This window comes from Vipera berus (assembly GCF_964194415.1).
Source record: "Vipera berus genome assembly, contig: HAP1_SCAFFOLD_323, whole genome shotgun sequence".
Classification (NCBI taxonomy): domain Eukaryota; kingdom Metazoa; phylum Chordata; class Lepidosauria; order Squamata; family Viperidae; genus Vipera; species Vipera berus.
The window spans coordinates 1-14113 of NW_027673443.1; positions in this window are offsets into that span (position 1 = coordinate 1).

Sequence of the window (14113 nt, forward strand, 5' to 3'; positions counted from 1 at the left end):
AAATTTTGCCCCGTTTTACAACCTTTCTTGCCACAGTTGTTAAGCGAATCACAGCAGTTCTTAAGTTAGTGACATGGTTGTCAAGTGAATCTGGTTTTCCCACTGACTTTGCTTGTCAGAAGGTCGCAAAAGGGGATCACACGTAACCCCCGGGATGCACAATGTGAGTTAGTTGCCTACCGTCTGAATTTTGATCAGATGGTACTTTTAATGGGGACTACTTGCCAGACCGACACATCAACCTGGGCTGTGAATTGTTGCAGCCTGACCGACGGGTCATCGGGAAACCACGCCCAACCCCATTGCCAGTAATGGCGAAAAAGCTCTGATACGTTGTGCGACGTCACATGATGTTGCAAGTTTGACATGTCTGGTATAGGGTCTCAAGCAGGGGATTGGTCTAGATGACCTCCAAGGTCTCTTCTAACTATTCTATTCTTTTATATTCTATTCTGTTCTGTTCTATTCTTAAAAAAAAAGATGAAAAAGCCACTGTTGCTTTAAGAAGTTAAAAAGCTGAAAAGGGATTGTCAAGGATGGACTGATGGCCGATGAGATGTTTCCAAAAGGCCTTTTCTCGGGTCCAAAGGGAAGGGAGAAGGAGAACCTGGGGACGTCTGCTTTATTTCAAAGGCTTCCGTGAAGAAAAAATCTGCCCGTTCCGTTTTTCAACCCTAAGAGAGGTGGATAAGATTCCAAAAGGTCAGGTGTGAAGGCCATGCAGCCATCCAGATGTGACCAGGTGGCAACTCACGCCGGGCTCACCTCTGGCTGTGTTGGCTGGAGTGGCTGGACCCCTTGGGCCCTCCCCGATTGGAACCTCGAAGGAATATATACAAACTGTCACCACAAAGCAAACAGGTCGCCTTTCCCACCTGACGTAAGATCGCATGACAGGAGCCAGCTTCCTCTTCGGAATTGGTTTCCTCTGCTTATCTAAATGTGCGTAATGGCCACAAGGAACAATGTGCAGCCATTCATTTCCAGAGTGCCACTAAGTCCCGGAACAAAATGTTGGCAGATTTCCAGCTGTTCAAACTCTTTAAATCCCAAACTATGATTTCCTTTTAGGGCAAAGAGGGATTCTCTCCTTGTTAATGATGCAAATTTAGCGCACCATAGGATTGCTCTCTCTTTCTCTCTCTCCTCCCTCCTGAGTGGTACAGGTACTCCTCGAGACCACAACTGAGCCCAAACTATAAGCGAGAAATGTGTTACGTGAGTTTTGCCCCATTTTATGACTTTTCTTCCCACATTTGTTAAGTGCCCCCCCCACCTCAATAGCTATGGCCTGCTTAAAATTTATTTATTTATTTATTTATTACATTTTTATACCGCCCTTCTCCCGAAGGACTCAGGGCGGTGTACAGGGCAATAAATACAAAAAACAGGATACAAAAGTTAAAAGCGAATTAAATAAATAAATGCCCAAAGTTAAAACAATAATTAAGATATATTAAACCCCAAACCCCAACCCTAACCCCAACCCTAAACCCCTAACCCTAATGCTTTTGTGATAAAAAATATTCACAGCAAACTAAATCAGCCCTGAGTGTGTTTAGCGCCAGTAAATTTTCTTTCTGGTTTTTGCTTCGCCGTTTTCCTAAACCTTGCCGGATGCCTCTTTCAAACTCTGTAAAGTTTCTCTTTTCATTCCCCCTGTTGATTTCAACTATCAGTTCTACAGCCCGTTGTCCTCTTTTGGAATGTATAACTGATTCAAAGGGGAAAAAAATAATAATCCCAAAGCACTTGTAGTTTAATTAGGTCACCTGCTCTGGAAAAAGTGCAGGTAAATCATTGACAGAAACTCAGAATGACTGAGTCACGCTCTGACATCACTCGGAACAAGTGGGCAAGTGGAGAACTTACTGATCCAGAACACAAAGCATTTTGTCCGACAGGTCTGGAATACATAAAAGGAACAAGAATACTGAAACATTTGTTAAATGGCAAATCTTTAACGAGATGAAAGATTGAAATTCCTTCATGGTTGTATGCACTGTGCTTTCCACTGGCTTTTTTCCCAAGAGCAAATAGATTTTAGTTCTGCTGACAGTGGTCCATTTTGGCTACTTTTGATTTCACTGCTGACTCTATGTGGCGACTGGTCCTTCTTGTATCCCTAAAAAATTCCTATAGAAGAAAGAAAGAAGGAAAGAGAGAGAGAGAGAGAGAGAGAGAGAGAGAGAGAGACAGAGAGACAGAGAGACAGAGAGACAGAAGACAGAAAGAAAGAAAAAGAAAGAAGAGAGAAGAAGAAAGAGAATGGGAAGGAAGGAAGGAAGGAAGGAAGGAAGGAAGGAAGGAAGGAAGGAAGGAAGGAAGGAAGGAAGGAAGGAAGGAAGGAAGGAAGGAAGGAAGGAAGGCTCACTTGCCTCGTAATGAAGCTGAGTGCAATTTTTCAGAATAAACATTAGGTACAGAAGTACATAAGAAGTGAAAGATTGGAAGAATCGGGGGCCATTAAAAAGAATAATGGTGTCACGAATTGCACCTGAATTTGCCCACTGAACCTACGGAAGGGCTGAGAGGAGAAAACGTGCTTAGCGGACAGGAGGGCTCAACAGTTCAGCTCTGAGCAAACCAGGGGTTGGAAAGGCCAGCCCTTAAATATGACTCTGTCTTTGTTACAAAGCAATTAGCTGGAGTGTTTATGGAAAGTAGCTTTTCAAGTCAAGGCCAGATGGAAGAGACAGGATGTCAGGATGTCCAGGAAATCGGCACTGGTTTCTGCCTTGGGGCTGCAGTTTCTGCCTTGGGGCTCAGGAAGATTCAGGCTTCACGGCAATGCAGCTATCTGCAGAATGAATCATATTCGGTAACACGCAGCCTGGGAAAGCTGATACGAGCAAAGGGTTTAGGCAGACTGCAGACGACGTAGGAAACCCCCGAGGGTAGCATGTGAAGGAGAAACTCAAACCAGCAATCTTCTCCATTTAATCTTCAGGGCCTGTTGCGCAACTGAATCCTCTCTCTGCGGTCCTCAGGAAAATGTGCAGAAAAGCCCTTCTGCCTCTTTCTCTCTTCCCCCCCCCCTTCTGTTTTTTCCTTCCACTTGACGAAAGGCAATTTGCTTTTGAAAATGTCTTTTGGAAGGAAATCCCAGTGAAATTCTTCTGGCCGGAGTTGCTTTGCATGTGTTGGGATGTAAATAGAATAAATAAATAAATAGGAAGAGAACTGCCTTCTGTTTGGCTTTGGCCATTTGGTGATCCAGCCCAGTCCTGTTGATTTTATGAAACGGTGGCTTGACATCCAATAAATGATTAGGATTGCTAAGTCCTCAGAGTTACCTTGATGGTACGATAGGGATGGCCAATAAATTGTATAGAAAGGTAGATTAGAGATTGAGACTGCCAGACAGGCAGACAAAAATAAACCCACAACTGGGTAGATTTGCACCACTTGCAAAGTACAAGGAAATCCTAGTAGGGCTTCATGAAATCTACTCACTGGGGAGGTCTCCAGGATTTCCACTGGAAATTGACATTTTTTTAGGATACCTCCTCTGAACAAAGGAGATATTCCAATTGGCATCCCTGCCATGTTTGTATAAGCTAATCAGACATTCAGATGGCCTTTCTGATGCACCCAAACTGCAGGGTGGAAAAACTGATTCCGATCAGTGTCAACCTTAAAAAGGTAAAGGTAAAGGTTCCCCCGCACATGCCTGCTAGTCGTTTCCGACTCTAGGGGCCAGTGTTCATCTCCATTTCAAAGCCGAAGAGCCAGTGCTTGTCCGAGGACGTCTCCGTGGTCATGTGGCTGGCATGACTAGATGCCAAAGGCGCACGGAACGCTGTTACCTTCCCACCGGAGTGGTCCCTATTTTTCTACTTGCATTTTTACGTGCTTTCAAACTGCTAGGTTGGCAGAAGCTGGGACGAGTAACAGGCGCTCACTCTGTTACACGGCACTCGGGACTCGACCCGCCAAACTGCCGACCTTCTGATCGACAAGCTCAGCGTCCTCACCCACTGAGCCACCGCGTCCCTCTCAGTGTCAACCTTGTTCTTGGTTATTTCTGGATTTCTACTGCCTTGAAATCCAGAATATTTTTTTAAAAAGGTAAGGTTACCAATAATCATCCCTCTCCCATGTTCTCAGGCAAAGTGGGAAGCCCTTGAACAAATATAAGCATTACATGGTGAGCCTGAAACTCACTTAAGGCAAGGACACTGAGCAAGTAGTACTCCAAGGGAGGGAGGATGGATAGAAGGGCTGTGATGCTTCACAATATTTTTTTTTGTATGTGTTTGTTTGTGTGTGTGAAGTTCTTTGGATGTCTATGGAAATTCTCAGTCATCCTGGTCATGGTTGTCCCAAAGGTGCTTTCTTTCAAAAGCCAACTTGGACTTTCTTGTTTTGCTGCAAGATGTTTCGCTTCTCATCCAAGAAGCTTCTTCGGTTCTGACTGAATGGCGGAGAATGGAAGGGTTTATATTCCTTGCAGTCATCTGATCATTAGAGCTCTTTTTCAGAGTCGCTGAGGCTTCGTTCTTTGGATGTCACGCAAAAGCAGCACTTCCCTGCCATTCAGCTACAGCTTCATTTTTGCATCTACTTTCCATCTGAGACAGACCTGAATCAAGACCCTCTAATAGCACTTAGACTTATATACCGCTTCATAATCCTTTACAGCCCTAAGTGGTTTACAGAGTCAGCCTCTTGCCCCCAACAATCTGGTTCCTCATTTTACCGACCTCGGAAGGATGGAAGGCTGAGTCAACCTTGATCCCATCAGGATCGAACTGCTGGCAGTCGGCAGAATTAGCCTGCAGGAGTGCCTTGTAACCACTGCACATCTAATGGGTCTCCTCAGCTGATATGACAGCAGAGTTGCCAACAGGAAGGCCACCTCTGGGAGCACCATTTTAATCTCACACAATCCCCTTAGTTTAACAACATTTTAGAGAAAGACGAGGAAATCAAGGAATCAACTGGGAATCATCTGCCCGAGATCGATTGGGAGACCAGTTTGAGCCTTTTCTTTTTAAACTGGGCCCAGTGCAGGTTCTGAGATTTCAGGATGTATGACAGACACCAGCTCTGTCTTTGAGATTTGCAACTGCCTGGGTAGAAAAAGACCCTTAGGTTGTGTACACGTGTGTGTTTTCCCCCAGAGGGTGTAGCCATCATCCTGACCTCAAGTGTGTGTGTGCGTGCGGAAAAGGTAGCCCGGTTCTATTTTTTAAACTTGAGTCTTGAGGTGTTGCTGATTTTATTAATTAGAAATTTTTCCTGCCCATCCGTTTCTCCCACCTGTTGCATGTCACGGTGTCATCAACAGGAATATAAATGGCTCCGTCCTAATCTCCTTGGATGCAGCCTGCGCAAGGGGTGGATTAGGTTTGAGGAAGCTCATTGTGTACCTAAAAAGCAACAAGAAAAACTTGCTATTCCCCTCCAGGCCCACCCTCTTCTCCATTAAGCCTTCTGAGAATCGGTAACGGGTGTCATGTTAACTGCGCTTCCAAAGTACATTCGCTTGAGGAGTTACGTCCTTTTAGTTTGCAGGCATATACATAGAATGAAGGCTACTGCTAAGCTTGTAAGCCGCCCTGAGTCTTCGGAGAAGGGCGGGATATAAATGGAATTAAAATAAATAAATAAAATAAAAATACAGGTGTTTGGTTGACTCTTTAAATGACCTTTCTCTGCTTCCCTTCTCTTGAGGTGGAGAAATATAGTCTGGCTTTGCATACCTGCCGGGATGGGCTACGGAAATAGGGGGCTCATTTTTACAATGTCCTTGAGTGCTCAAATGCTAGATGCGTTTCACCAATGAAAGTCAGTGTCAAATGAAGAGTACAGGCAGTCCTTGACTTACAACAGTACAATAGTGGCAAATATCTGTAGCTCAGGTGTAGGATGAGGGTGGAGGTGCGTTCTCCGAGCTTGAGGGTTGGTTTCTGAATGTTTTGTTACCAGGCTATGTAACATCTTCAGCAGAGTTTAGGGGAAGTTTCCAAACTGGAAATTGGAAGCAACCCTTGTCTTAGAAGAAAGGTCCAGGTTAATGGCTTGGAATGTAGAAATGAAAATGCCGAAGGAGAAGCCAAAGAGGGTCTTCGAGAACAGTTAAAACATGTAGCAAAATTAATGGCCAATAACAAATTTGCATCCCTGTGAACATCCCTTGAACAGCTCAGATCTCTCTTAGGGATTAGCCTCTTTACCACCTCAAGCAACTGCAAGTCAAAATAGGTTGGCTGACTGCAAATCTTCAGGAGCTTGAATTGTCAAAGCTGAGTTCTCTTGAACTTTCAATCACGAGAGGAAATTGAGTCAATTCTGCATGGCCTGTCAGTAGAGGAAAAGGAACTCAGCAAAAGAGCACAGGGCCATGTTTGGAACTGCCACAAACACATCCTGAAAGTCTTCAGATTTATTTATTTATTTTTTTAGGTATGCACCCATTGCAGCTATGATTCAGCCACTCCTATGTGGAAAGATTGTCTTTGAAAAACAGCTCTCTCTCAGCCTCAGATCTGACTGCAAAGGAGACAGGTGCCCTGGGGTCATAATGGAGAGCTTGTGTAAAGTGACAGCTCAGGAGTAGAAAGACAAGAATAATAAATGGGGTGCCCCAAAGGTGCTTTTTCAAGAGGCAACTGAACTGCCTTGTTTTTTCTTTGAAAACGTTTCACTCCTCCTCATCCAAGAATTCTTTGGGACAACCTTGACCTGGATGACAGAGAATCTCCATAAACGATAAATGGGGTGGGAAGCGTAGAAACAAAGCTGAAACGACACAGCCACCCCCCAAAAAACATGGCTTGTTTTGACATTCGAAAGACATGTCCAAATGGAGCTCCAAATCTCAATGGCTAGCAGTAAAAAAGCAAGCAGGTACAAAGGAGGGAATTTTGTAATCACGAAATCAATAAAATAACAGGAAGAAAGCAGCACAGCACGGACCCAAGCAGATAAAAGCAGCAGTAGCAGAAATGACAACTCGATAATAGCAACATCAGTTTCGCTGCAAATCTGTGAATAATGCGTACCCACTGAGAGTAACAGATTCAACTCTACTTACTAAGCCTCATCTTAAGAGATCCTGCTAATAGGTAAACGCTGGAGAGACGGAACTAAGAGGAACAATTTCCACATTGTAGCTGGCATGCACAAGTGTTTTAACTGTTAGATCAGACATGTCAAACACAAGGCCCGGGGGCCAGATCCGGCCCGTGAAGTGGTTTCATGCGGCCCGCGAAGCCATCCTGGAAACAGTGAGGGAACGGCCCCTACTGCCTTGGCCCTGGCCCAGAGACCCTCCTTCTGCCAGAGACCCTCAGATCTGTCCCACTCCTGCCCAGGCCCCCATAGGCACCCTTGATGCCAACGATGTAGAGCTGGCCATGCCCACCCAGTAGGCCATACGCACTCTAGCCACGCCCACCCAGTAGGCCACACCCACCCAGCCCACACCCACCCGGCCCCCTGAGGGCAACTGCAATGCTGATGCGGCCCTCAATGAAATTGAGTTTGACACCCCTGTGTTAGATTGTTAATGACTGAAATAATTGGTTCAGATCTGTTGTAGTGTTGAATCTGGTAGTTGAGACCCAGCTTCAAATCCCTGCCACCCATGGAAGTCTCCATGATAGCCACTTCTCCCACCAGGGAATTGGGACTAGGGGACCTCGAAGGTCCCTTCCAACTCTGTTATTCGGCATTCTGTAGACTTTCCTAACCCTTAGGTTAAGCAGAAATCTGCCGCTTGCCTGGTATCACGGAAGCAAAGTCTTCTCTCTCTCTCTCATCTTGCCTGTGCAGCCACCTGCAATTTAGCAGCCTCCTGATATTATGAAGCTCACCCTACCCTGACAGGATAACAGGTACGTGATTTCCTGAGCATCCCGAAGAATGGGTGGGACAAAGGTGTCTCCAAAATGGACGAGGAGAGTCTACCTCTTGTGGAAGTCAAGACAGTTGAGGTAGTACTTGATTCTTATGGCCCATCAAGTCACCCCTGAGGGCTAGTGAGGCAGGACCAACTTCCTGCAGTTTTTCAGAAGCAGTTTATTCTTACCTTCTTCTTTCTAGGGACAAAGAGAAAGTAATCCAGCTGGCTTGCTCCCTAAGCCAAGATTGGCTCTCCCAGTTTCCGTCCCGGTGCCTTAACCATTACACCAAACTACCCTGGAACACATCTTTGAGTCAAGTCTTAACTCTTAGCAACTACGGCAGTTTGGTAGGCAAGGTTTTTCGGAAGTGGGTTTGCCCTTGCCTCCTTCTTGCTAGAGGCTGAGAGAGGGAGAATGGCCCAAACTCACCAAGCTGGTTTCTTGTCTAAGGCAGGATTAGAATTCATAAACTCTTGGTTTATAATCTTGGACTTTCAACCAGTACAAGCCAGCTATCTCATGCAGTCTTCGACTTTAGCTATTAGGAGATGACTCAGAGTGAATCAGGAAGGGCACTCAGCAATAACGAGCTATCAAAGGGAGTGTGTCCCTCGTTTAAAATAACCACACACACACACACAAAACAAAAAAACAAAACACCAAGCTAGTACATCGAGGAGAATGCCAGATTACAATTATTTCCTCTCTGTGTAGTAAACAAACATGTAAAACACTTACCTGTTTTGTTGGAAGAAACTGGAAATATTGTGCCTTATGATTTTTTTCTGCGAGTACTTGATTCACTCAGTATGTAAACGGAAATGTAACAGTAAGGGAAAAACACACAGAAGATACGGAGAACCTACATTAAAAATCAGGACCACCAATCATATAGTCTAAGAAATCCAAAATGATACCATTAAAAGGTCTGTCCGTTCGTCCGTTCATCCATCCATCCTTTATTTTCACTTCTTTAGCTGCCCATCTCCCTCAGAGTTCTTTGCTTCAAATATCCCTTTGTGTTTCCCATAAAACTCATTTTTTTTCCGGAGAGAAAGTAGAGTATCCAAGGGGATGCAATTTGAGCTAAGACCCCTGGCTCACTTTAGCCCTTATTTCTAGTGAAAGCTGCTCTTGCAAATCATTCGTCTTAAATCAAAGCCCCTTTTGTGGGTCAAAGGACACATTTGGCTGTGATGCTACAGAAACCGCTCCTCCGCTCCCAGCTTTTATACAAGCTTCCTGAATCACTAGCTGCTAAATCTAATTTCCTCTATTGTGCAGATTAATTAGAATATTGATTCCCCCCCCCCACACACACACACTGAATGATTGTCCTCAGTTAAGAGTAAGGATTTCTGGTGGTTTCCTTTATTTCTGGGCAAAATGTTCCAAAGAAACACCTGAGGATTAGAGCAATTTACAGGGTAAAAGCTCCAATCTCAACTGAGGTTGTAAATTGAGAACTCTCTGTAGGACTTGTTTCTGTGTCTCCAAAAAAAACCCCAGTTCCCACACTTTTTGGCTTTTTGTGAGATTCTCCCATACCCTGAACTGACCGCAAATAAAAGACATTTTCAGGAGTGGCATGTTTTAACGTAAATTACCATCATTACCTTTCTTTTGTATTCTAGCGTAACAAAATACAAGAAAGCAAAATCCAAAGAATGAGATGATTTTTTTTTATTAAGATAATCCCAGAGCTGTAAAATGAAACATCCTAAATTACAATGTGACATTCCTCGCCCACCCAATTCATTCCCACCCCATCTTTTACCCACCCCCAGGGGAAAAAAACTCTAGGGAAAAAAAAATCTTTACAAATTTACATTTTTTACAATACAAAAAAAACAAAAACAAAAAACCACCACTAATATTTCATTGCATATAAATATTACATTTGGTCTGCCATTCTCAAGTGGCATTAAAAATCCCTGAAGCGTTTATAATTTTAAAGGGACCTGAGATAGTGGATGTAAAGGTATGAACTTTTTAGGAACCAACCCCTAAAATCAAGACGAAAAAAAGCAAACAGAATCCGTTTCAATCATGTGCACCTTCTATTTTTTTTTAGGGGGATTGGCAAAAATATTTCACAAAGTCAAGAACACAGCATCTACGCAGGAGATCCGTCCATACAACTCAAAAGTCAACTGCAGAAAACGGCCATTTCTAAACAAAGCTTCCGTGATGCTTTAATTACAAATAAAAATAAAAATAAAAATAAAAAATGGGGAGGGCGATCGGCATGAAATTAAAACAAAATAGACCGAAGGATGGAAATAAGATTAATACCACTTCGTTAAAATTCACCTCTCAATACTGCCAACCATCACTGGAAAAGCACCCCAAGCAGAAATCCATGACAATTTGCTACGGCCAGCTCACCGCAGGACAGGAGTTACACTAATATCAAAGAAATGGTGGAAGAGAATCATTAAAGAAAGGATGCCAAAAGAGGGACAAAACAAAATGTCGAATGGCAAAAATTGTTGAATTGTCCCGCGGCGAGTTGTCCTATTCCACCCCAAGTGCTCTAATCCTACTCTGACATACCGGTAACTTCCTTCATAACTGAGGAGGGAAAAATCAAGACAGGAGGAGCCATTATTCAACCAAGGCAGAGATCTGCTAGCTATGCTATACCATTTGAGTTGGAAAACTTGGATTATCGAAATGTTTCTTTTCATCGGCTTAAGAGGCGATGTGCAGGATTATTAGTGTTTCCAGTTTCTTTTGTTTTAAATTCTTGGCTCGAGTAACAAAGGACAGACACATATTTTACGCATACACATATTTTTTTTAAAGCACCATATTCTACACTGTGAAGAAGTTAAGGCGGATTTAGCAGTTCTACTGAAAAACGAAGCGGAGGAAGTCGGCCGCTCGGGCATGTTCAAGATCAAGGGAGTGAGTGCTTTTGGTTCATCTTAAGAAGGGCTGGCGAGAGAACTGACCAATATAATTGCAATAATATTTCTTGGTGATCCATAATACATGGATGACATTGCTGCTGGCCGACATTCAGAATTCAAATCTATCTATCTATCTATCTATCTATCTATCTATCTATCTATCTATCTATCTATCTATCTATCTATCTATGTTTGTGTTTGTTCTTTGCGTTTCAATGTTCTCAAGAAATATAATTGCCAAAAAAAATCTGGATTGATATATTACAACTTTTAAAAAAATAATATAACATCTGATCTAGCCAGAGTTGGGGAAAAATGATCTCTTGTCATTTATAATACATATTTTAAAAATAACATAAGTCTCTTTAGGAGTCTTCAACTATTTGATCACCTTTGGGTGTCAAACGGAGCCTTTTATCTATAAATATTAACACTATTTTTTTTAATTGAAAGAAAACATTCTCATAACATTTTATAGCATAACCTATGAAGCCAACACACAAATCTTTAAAAAGCATTTAGCATTATAATATACACTTAAGCAAAAGCAGTCCTCTATAAGTTGCTGACGCACTTAACCTAATTTATTCTTTAATTCATTCTTTTGTTCCAAAGTTATCAGCTGCGCTAAGATAAATTATTCAAGTTAACCTCTATTTTTCTGAATTCCCCACTGCCCCGCCCCAAAAAGGAACCAAAACACAGACATAAAAATTAAATCCCCATTAGTTTTGCATGATTTGGATTATTAAGAAATGTCTTGGAACTAGTTTCTAAGAACAGAGGCAGGATTTTATAGGCAATCATATTCCACTCTATATAAAATTATTAGAGCACATGAGTTGGCTGCTATTTAAGGATTTAGGACTACACGGGTATAAGATGGAACCATCTTATTCGGCTTGAGCAAGAAGGCTCAACTAGCATCTAGAAATTAATAGCTACTTGAAAAGATTACGTCTCCACCCTTAACTCTTAAGGGTCTGCTTGCTAAACATTCATTTATATTTCTAAAGGGATTCTGGCTTTTGTGAAGATAATGCTTAGTTAGACGGTGGGGCTCGTGAATTTGTGATGTGGCCCACCCTTCTTGTTAATTACCACACACACACACACACACACACACACACACACAACCCGCAAGCCCTTTTGTTTCCTGACAAAAAAGAACCAGAGAAGAAACTAGTTAAGACCTTAATAGATTTGACCACCCATTTCTAAGATGCTCTCCCAACTTCACAAGTTCAAGGAAGCATTATGCACATCAGAAGCATCTGTTATTGCTCGAGAGTAGCGCAAGATTTCATGTCATCACGGAAAGCACGTATATAAAAAGAAACCTCGAGTTTCTGTTTGGAAAAAAAGAACTTTCTCCAGATGTACTTTCTTCAGCCCAAGAGCCTATAAATAGGATTGTTCTTTCCTCATGCTTCGTGCCAAGCCCTTTCTCAGTCACGGATGCTCCACCTGGGCAATTCTTTGGATTCAGTTCCAAAAAGGGGCTTAGAAATGAGAACAATAAACCTGTCATCAACTCTTTTAGAGCAGGGTTGTCTGGGTTGCGGGAAGCTGCAGGAGATGCTCCTATCATCTCAAGAAAAAGATGTGGCTGCTTTAAAGAGTTGTGAACAAGCGTTATGCTCGTGTTTTTGGTTGCTCCAAAATTAGCTTTTCCAAATTATTTCCAGAGCATTGCATTGTCCTAATTAACACAGATCCAATTAATACTTCTCAATAAAGTATTCCTTTTTTTTTACTGCCAACTACATCCTCCAAGGAGCTACATCTAAAGAAAGAGGCTGATTTGCCTAAATCTATTATCTGTGTTTTAGAGAGGAATTAAACCAGTTTCTCTTATCACAGAAAAATTCTGCCTACTCAATACCGGTACGATTCAGTAAGAATTTGAACAATGAAAATGAAACATCTATCCTTAGACACAACTTTTTGTTATTTGGAACAACTTTTATAGTCCTGGGGTAATTGTAAGACTATGGGATTATGTCTGCTTGATACAATATCCTAAATTTAAAAAAAATAGAGATTTCTTGGAAACACACCTGCCAGCTATGTAAGAAACACATCCTGAGTTATTCCTCCTGTAGAGAAATATGTCCTTGGGATGAAGAACATTCTTCAATTTGAATAAACGGAGCAGATCCGCATTAGCAGAAGATCAAATACTTCCAAACACCTACTGATGGAACTGCAGCAGTTGTTCAATTAAAATGGGCTCTAAGATGCTTTATTCTTCTTCACCTGTCACCTTTTACAAATTTGACCACACCACAGCAATTTGGTCAGTGCCTTCCCTCTCGTCTAAAATACAGCATGGATTTGCGTAGGTTGTGAGGTCTGTCCGTGCTTCGGTGTGATTTTAAATAAATGCTTCAGCCCTTGCAAGAACACAACACCTCTCTACTAATACCCTAAAGCAGCCACAGGCATTTGTGAAGCTTCCAAGGTGCTTTAAGGAGTCAATTCATTAAAGCAGCTCTAAAAAGCCAAGCCTCTGTTTGGAGGGTCATTTAAGGAAGAGTAAGGGATGCTAGACTCACATGAGTTCCAAAGCATTTTCTCCAAATCAGCTTTGAATTACCCCAAACCCAAGTATTGGAGTATATATTGCGTTACGAAAGATCTATGCTGCATCTGTGTGCAGACTTTTTATTACATTATTGTAGATCCTACTCTTATTTCGTGAAGAGCAATCAACACCAATGATTGGGGCCAGGCCAGCCCCTCCCCCCAAGAAAGCACCTGATCACAAAACTGGAAGAAGAAAAAAAAAAAACTAACAAACCTCTTCCTCTTCCTACAGAATGATTGCTACTGGGAATTCTATATATGCACCTTGTCCATCTCAGAAGAGACAAATATACCTTAGGAACATTAAACATGCTACAGCTGCAAGGGAAATGAAACTTTTCTCTGACTGGGTGACATATATTGAATATACTTTTAAATGCAAACACAAGAGCCCCCTGTGCAAGACTTTTTCCCCTCCCAGAATTAAGTAAAACGTGATTATTTTCACTCCAAAAATCTCCAGCGAGCCAAAATTCATATTAGATGTTCCATTATTTGTGAACTTCCATCTATATGTCAATGGGAGGGGGGAAAAGGTACACAGCATGCAGAACGGAAGGAAGAGCAATTCCATCAGCTCCTTCATTGAAACAAACAGAGGAACTAAAGGAAGTTTATCTTATAAATCTCTGGGTGAGGAGGTCTAAATTCTTTCCTGGAAGCATCATGAGTGACTTAAAACATTAAAGGAAAAACAAAAACAAAAAAAAGATACAACAGTATGTGCATATTAAGTGAGCCAGCAAGGATACCTCA